The sequence below is a fragment of the Rutilus rutilus genome (assembly GCF_951802725.1).
Source record: "Rutilus rutilus genome assembly, chromosome: 10".
Classification (NCBI taxonomy): Eukaryota; Metazoa; Chordata; class Actinopteri; order Cypriniformes; family Leuciscidae; genus Rutilus; species Rutilus rutilus.
Genome location: NC_140215.1, coordinates 38013694 through 38022407, shown reverse-complemented (window position 1 = coordinate 38022407; position 8714 = coordinate 38013694).

The window sequence follows — 8714 nt, the reverse complement described above, 5'->3', positions numbered from 1 at the left end:
CACAGACAAGGGATCACATGACAGACAAGGAAACATAACGTGAACAAACCCAAAAACAAAACCACACAGTGAAATAACATGTTCAGATTATGGTTGAGTAAGTGCTGAGCTTGAAGATTATATAATATTCCCTGTTAAACTCAATACAAATATTTTCTCATTATTTCTTATGTGTGCCTTGTGTATATGTGATGCGATCTGGGAAAACCCACCACATGGTGAAATTTTACCTATTACAGGTTTTGATATCATATGGATGCTGGTATCAAGCCCTTTCCAAATCTGTTTTTATTTTTATCATAGCTTATTGGTAGCAGAAGTTATGTTTATCTGAAGTCGGCCGATCTCTATGATTTTCTGGAACGGAATTTTGAGAAAAACAGGTTTAAATAACTGTCACCGTTGAGACGCGTCCATCTCGCGATTGTTATGAAACTGCGTGACGTTATAGTTTAAACAGGATTGGCGCGAAATGCGCACTATACACATTCACTGTACATGTATGTGGTTTATTTTAAAGGTAAACTATCTTTGTAGTGTTACGAGACGGACAGGTGTATGGGATATACGGCGATTGTTTTGTTTTTTTCACCTCTGCCGGGCGTTAATGGTCGCATAGAATGCATTAGAGAAAGAGAGTATTTTCAGCTTGACACTATAAATCGCTGTTTTTCTGCACTAAACAAGGGAATTTTGCCAAGATATTTTCAGAGATAAGAGAAAAGATGTTATAGAATAATAATTTAATGAAAAAAAAAATTGACAAAAAAACTAAAATTCAAACTATTTTGGAATTTACTGAAAACGGCCGAGCGCGACATCCGACGGGTTTTCCCAGATCGCATCACATATGTGTGTGTATATGTATGTATATCATGTATATGTGCGCATATGTATTGTTTTATGGTGCATCTTTTTTTAAACACCTTTTACCTAATTTTGATTATTATCAGGTTAATAAGGTTAAAGTCAAATCGGTCCTAAATCATAAGCATTTGTATTTTCATACTTACAGTAAATAGGTCACAGAAGACTTCTCCGTGTTCAGTTCAGCTCAATCTGGGAGACTTTTGGCAGGTGAACTTTTTAGTTTCAATTAAAGCTACACTGCGTGATATTTTCCCCCATCTAGCGGTGAAATTGTATATGACTACCCAGTGAAAATTAGTTTCTGTTCCTTTCAATTTCGAGGGCGTTTTAACTCCTATGGTGGTCGTATTATTCCAAGATTAACATGGCTTCCAGTTCGACTTCGTCCAATTGCGCCTTTAAAACTATTCATCACCTGTGATCCGTCGCAGCACAGATTTATGCTACAAGGTAAACAATACTTTTTCACCATTGACGTGAGGAAAAGTAATACTAGAGGTCGTTCTGGCGTTATGCACAACCATGCTATGGTTAGACGAGTAACTATAAAACTTCGAATTTACACAAATAGGCTGAATTACCTGTCGAGAAGAAAGCAGAAGACTTCGGCGTCCATTTTAAAATCTTTGCTCCTCATGAGCTCTTTCCATCTGGGAAAAGTTACTCCAGTATTGACTTTGGTCTTACTGATTTGCCTGTCGCGTTGACGTTTTAATTCTCTCTTTCGCTTCCTTGGCGACTCTGCTACATGTCCTCGAGAATAGGCGTGATCCTCCATCTTCAGCAATCTTTCAAATCTGCCGGCAGTCGCGAGTAATCTCCCCCTCGCATTCGTCTCTGTGTCACTGAGTGTAAAGCGCGAAAGGCGAAGCTTGAATTTACAGGTATGTCCCTCTTTGGCTAATGTAGTTTCAAGATGGAGGGGCAACATGGCGACCGGCATTCGAACCCCTCACCCGTATGTACTTTCAATGGCAGATTATAAACTTACGAGAATACTTTATTACTTGAAAGAAGTAAATATACATTAATGAGCACATATATTTTTGAAAGAACTAAGTGTTTTTTTGCTAAGAATCAACTAAAAAGATTACACAGTGTAGCTTTAAATATATTTGTGTTAACTACAGGTTAAATAGTTTACATACAAAGTACTAATATATAAAAAGAAAAGAAAACAAAGGCAAAGACGAATCGTTTACAAGCTTTGTCTGCAGGAAATGCTAATAGCAAGAGCATCTGACACCGGAGAGGCCGTTCCTGAGAATCAGCGTCTGCCTTGATCTTCTCATGTCAGCCTTCTATTCACAATCTGAGTTCTTGAGGTCTTCATCTTTGTAAATCCCCTCATAATTCATTAGTCTTTTTATGGACAAATCCGAAGTCTTGAACAGTCCTAAGTTCCGGAAATCCCCTTAAAACCTGTTTATATAATCCCCTATAAGAACCTGCCAGTTCAGGGTGCATTATCGGCTTCTTCTTCTGCTTCTTCTTCTTCTTCTTCTGCTTCTTCTCTTCATTTTCTGGCGGATCGCAAACAACCTTTAAAGGTGCATAAGAGTGTGAATCACCATTTTATTATTCAAACTAGTGCATTTTAAAAAGGTGAAAAGTGATTGATATTGTAATTTCTTTGTTTGCAAGTCAGCACCCTCATTTCCTTTCAGTCCCTCATGAGCTGGTACCCAACAAAACTGCACATCAATATCATATCTATGGATCCTAAACCAATTTTGAAAGCGTTCTATGATAAGATCATCTCTATCCCTTTTCCTCGACTGGATGCATCCCAAAACAGTGATTGAATCAGAGCAAATTACCACCCTATCCGGTTTAACCTCTTCAGCCCATTGTAACCCTATTATAACTACCACTAATTCTGCTGTGTAAACTGATAAATAATCAGAAAGTCTTTTAGCAATGGATATTTTAAACTCAGGAATGAATACACCGGTTCCCACATTTTAAGGTGGTTGAAACACTTATTTATTACATATAGACTAGCTTTGTTACCCACTTCATTCGTTTGCCATTCTCTTTTTTTTCTATTATATTAATATCTACTTCTGTTGCTGGATAAAGCCATGGTGGAATATTACTAATTGGGGAAGTCCTAGTGAACTCTATAGACTCCAAGCCATATTTCCTAGCTCTTCCTTTCAATGTTCATCCAAATCCAGTTCTCTTAAATTTGTCATATTCCCAGCAGTTCTGAATTTATATTTTTGTGGGGTTTTCCTCTCCACGTCCTTTTTAACCTAATCCAGTATGAAAGTGTTAATTTTTCTCTTCTGAGCTCCAATGGTATTTCACCTGCTTCTATTAGAACAGCATTAATGGGGGTTGACTTTATGGCTCCAATACATAGCCATAGAGCTCTATACTGTAATCTGTCTATGTTTTATTGCTTAGCTGCACCTGACCTAAGTTTACCTGGGTCTCGTCTACAGTCTACGTTAGTTTATCTGGGTCTCGTCTACAGTCGACGTCCCCGTTCAATAATATTTATATTCTAGCGCGTCTCCTCATCGACGTCGGCTGAGTACCCTAACCCTAACTTGCTGCGCTGCAATAATAACCGACAGACTTCAGACAATGCCTTCGAATATGCTTTAATCACGGCCGGAGGATCTCAGACAGAATTCAGAGAGAATCCCACCAGCAAAAGGAATTCAACAGTTTTTATAGAATAGGAGCATGGCAAAAATGACATGAAACATTACATTATTTCCCTACAATTTGATTGGTTCTTCATATGCAAACCCTTCTGTTTCTACAGTGGGTAGGAGCAAACTTAATCTCAAATCATTAGAAATAGAAAAGGGTTAAGAGTTCAGTTAATTACTGTCATGTGACAATTCTAGGCAGTATATTTTTGATATTGTCATGGTCAGCACTTCAGAATTTTCCAAGGACACAATATTCAAAGAACAGAACATTTTAGTACATTTTGTTCAAAGTGTTCGAGTGTTAGGCCTAAAAAGGGAAGTAAGGTTAGATGTTAGAGTTATAATTAGTTTGATATAGTTTACTATTTTATTAATTAAAAAATCCATCACACCACCTATTATGCTGTTAAAACGACATCTTTTCTCATAATAACGAGATGTTATGTTGTTAAAACGACATATTTTTCTTGTAATAATGAGATGCTATGTCGTTACAACAACATTTTCTTGGCCTTATAAGGACATGTGTAGTCATGTACAAAATATGCCTTTATCCACATAAAATTATAGCCTATCACGCCTTTATCATACTTCTACGTTCAAAAAGCTGAAGCAAACAGTAGCAGCCCCCAATCAGAGGCGATCCTACACTGACTGGGGCCTCAGACAAAATTAATCAATGAGGCCCTTTTTTAAAATATATTTTATATAGGCCTTTTAAGTTTTTTTTATATATATACTATATTATAGTATTATATATATTATAGTATTATATACTAATATATAGTATAATATATACTATATTATATATAAGATTTATTTTTGTTAATTTTTGTTAGGAGTAGTTTATATGTGGTAGCTTGTGTCACGCTTGATTTATGAGGACTTTTGGACACTTTATTTATGGTTTTATGGTTTTATGACAGGTTATGTCCATATATGGCCATTTATGGTTTTATGACCAACTGGTGGTTTGTGACATTTGACCATGTGTGCTTCTGGTGTGTTTATGGTTGTGTGTGTATGACTGCAATCTGCTTGGTGTGACAAGGATGTGGATGTTTTTTCAGGATGTGTTTTTATTATTGCAGGATAATGTCCACAGAACGATGAAATTATGAACATGAAGAGATCTGTCATGGATTTGATTTTCAGATTTCACTGCAGCGTCCATAATGTCTGTGGGAGAGAATGAAAACGGGGGAATGAGTTTAAGAAATAACATTGACAAATAAAGCATATCAAATAACAGATATATGAAATAGGATGTTCATTTTATTAAGTATAAGTATTTTAAAGTAAGTTTTAAACATGTGTTGAACTTACCATAATGCTCCTTATGCGTCTATCTGGTTAAAGTCACAGCTCCTTAAATCTTTCTGAGCAGATGAAATGTCACAAATTAGTTTTTTAAGAAATAAAAAGCATTGCGGTTAAATAAAACACATAAAATAAGATGAAATTTATGAACTATTTCTAAAGTTAGTTTTAATCTTTTAATCTGAGTCTTCTGAAGAGATAATCGCTTTACATGATGAACAGATTTAATTTTAACGTTTTAGATTCATATATAAACACTGATCTCTTATAATTTTCTATCCATTGAAAGTCCATGCAACCAAAGACTTTGCTGCCTCAAAAAGTATAAAAAGACATCATAAATGCAATCGATATGAATCGAGCGGTTTTAATCCAAGTCTTCTGAACAGATTTGAAGTCACTATGAAATCAAAACTGACAATTCTTGTTTTTTATGCAATATTAATTGCAGTAATTATTATATTTTGCACATTATTATTGCTTTAAATATCATGTTCCTCATAATCTTGAATCAGAATAACTTCCCCTCCCTCTTGCAGCTCATCTCATCTCCTCTCTGATGATGAGGGCGGGGCAACCTGTCACTCACATGAGATCAGCCAATAGCAAACCACAACCATCCAATCAATTCCACACGGACAGAATCAAGCCCCGCCCACATTTGTTCTTGTTCCAGAAGCGTTTCACTTAGATATGCATCACAATAGAAAGAGGAGCACAACTTCTGTTTCATGCCGACTTTAATTTAGACTGTTCAAAGGGGAAATATTAATAATAACTCATAATTATCAATTATGATTAATTATTAATATTTGGGTCAGTTAATTGGATTAACTTGAGGTAGCTAAATTAATATTACAATCAATCAGTATGCCATGTAAACCCATAAATGGCATATTACTTAACAATTAGTTAATAGTCATGTGCCTCAACAAGTAAAGTCATAACATAATGATACATTTGCAAATCATTAGTTAATGATTAATTAAAGCAGACAGCTGGAAGTTGAAGTACATTGCTTTGACCAACTGTGGTAATTAACACATTAATTTACACTTTTAGTTAATAAAATAAGTTATTAAGGAATTAATACATTATGACACATTTAATTAATAACAATTCATGTATTACTTAATCTATTAATCATTTAGAATCTTTATTAGTTACTGATGCAGTAATCATTAATTAATGGTTTAGTTCTTCATGAGTCATACATTAACACATGATTATCTGTGCATTAGTTAAGCATATTTATTAAATTAATGCAGATTAGTGCACCCGTATTGTAAAGTGTTACCGAAGATACTTTATAAAGACAGTACACTTCACGTATACAGGCAGGCTCAATCTTTGGAAAACAGTCTCGACCAGTCGAACCACAAACGCCGTGCTAAGTGAGCTGGTCGATAGGAATTAAGTTTGTGAAATCTTATGCGCTCAGTGCTTTCTTCCGGAAACAACGGACCATATGAGATTCCAAGTCACAGTTAAGCTCACGTAGCACCGCGTTCATGGTTCGACTGGTCGAGACTGTTTTCCAAAGATTGAGCCTGCCTGTATACGTGAAGTGTACTGTCTTTATAAAGTATCTTCATATTAAACTGTCTGTGGTCGCAGACCAATAAAGCTGATTGACCACACTCTTTCTCCACAGCCCCACGTCCTGCAGTCCCTTACCCTTACTAAGGGCATCCATTTTTTTACCAAGCCCTGAACACATAAAGAATAATAAAAACAATCACTGTAATCAGTGTTTCCCGCAGCACTCTATAGACCAAGGTGGTGGACTAACATTCAGTATAGGCTATGTGATAAATTAACCTTTTTGGGGCATCTTAAAAAGTCTTCCCGTATAATTGTCTACCACTTTAACTGAATACATTTCTGTTAGAAATACTGGTAATGTTTACGTTCTATTCAAAATACTAACCTTTTCCCATATGCCAAGGGTTGAAGAAGTGTCTAATGTCCTTTTTTTGCTCCCTCATAAACTTCTGTACCCCTGTGTGACGGTCAGTCACCAAAGACTGGACCACAACACCTCTTTCCTCAAGAAGAGACAGGCTTCTTTCAAATCCCTCCTTCTCCATCCGTTGGCTGTTTCCAACTTCATTGCTCTGCAAACACAAACAAATACTTTAGATCAATGCACAGTATATAGTAATTCACATAACAAAATGTTTTCATTGTGTAGTTGTTTACCTGGACTAGTTGGATGTCTATGACCCTATTGGCTTTGAGGTCCATCATGGTGTAGCTGCCATATTTGCTGAATGTCCTACAATTGTGTTATTTGCACTTTAGTCAATAAAGCCTGACAGCAGTCTATATATATATAATTAATGAATTATTTATTAACAGGTGAATCAGCCCTCATGTCGACACCAAGAGTCACAGCCCAATCAGCAATGGCATTTTCAATAACGTCATCCTTCTCAATCTTCCACTGCCAGTTTATTACAGTCAAAATGATGAGCCAGTGAACAGAACAGCTGCACAGAGCTGTAGGTTTCCCGCTGGTATATTGTTTACCATTGGCTGGCTCAACCAATCACTGGGCTGGCTCGACCAATCACTGGAGTACTCACAGTAAGCACAGTGCTGTTTGACACGGAGAAGTGGCCTGGGTGGCTGCACAAATTAATAATAGATTTGTTATCAATAAGCAGCGAAAGTATAAAACAAAATTATATAATCTTTACTATATGATGAAACATTCAAAAGCTCCGTAATATTCAAAATCACCTTTGCTTCTCCTCATGGGCTTCATGTTAGCCTGCACACCTGCAGATCTGGAGCTGAACCCAATTTCTCTGGTCATCACAAAAATTGTGTTATGGTTTACAATTACAGTCTTATATTCAGTCATTTTAGAGATTTTAAAATGTTTATAAATACTATTATGTAACCCCCGTCAGCCGATTAGGGGTTAACTTATAGTAATAAACTACAATGGCTCACTAGAATTTACTTAGATTTACTTGCAGGATCGCATTAGACCAGGTTAATACTCATCAGAAGACTCAAGAACTCGTAAGAGGCAAGAGCACACACACACACAAGTATATGATTTAAATGTACTTATTTATATAAAAGTGAGATTTGGGTTTTTTCAGATTTTTCCGACAGAATACACAAATTGTGTATGTCAATAACACTGCATAGAAATTAACAAAACAAGCAAAAGAAATGTAAATCAAAAGAGCGTTAATAAACTTAAAATCAAGACTTTTATCCAAACAAGGTAACTGAATGAATTTTAAATGGAACTTCACACAAGAGATTCCTTCCCTCAAAATAAATGAAATTTTGTTCTCGACTCAAATGTTCAAATTCTAGATTTCTTCCTTTACTTATGACCTTATGTCAATATTAGCTCAATTTTAACACTTGAATTGTAACTCAAATAAATTCTAACAACACATTTGGAAAATAAAATAACCCAAATACCAGTGTATGTGAAATCACATATACAAGTTTACAACATAAACATTCATATGTAAAATTGCACGAACAAAAATCTGTTCAGTAACCTTTTAGAATGCACAGTTCGATAATGTCAGTCCAGATGATAACAAATGATTCCTCAGTTCCTTATAAAGAATGATCCTGTGCTCAAAAAAATGAAAAAAGGTAATAAATACTCCAAACCTTCAAGAACCCAATGAAATATTTCGTTGGAAGCAATGCAGATGTCCACGAAGGCAAAGGTAAGTGTCTTTGGTCGTCTCAAGGGTGGCCCGCCATCTTCACATAGTGCACATTTGAAGTGTTCATATCAAGCAGTCCTCGAACAGAAGAATCCAGAATCTAAATTCTAAGATAACAAAACTGGCCTGCGCACACACACAGGAC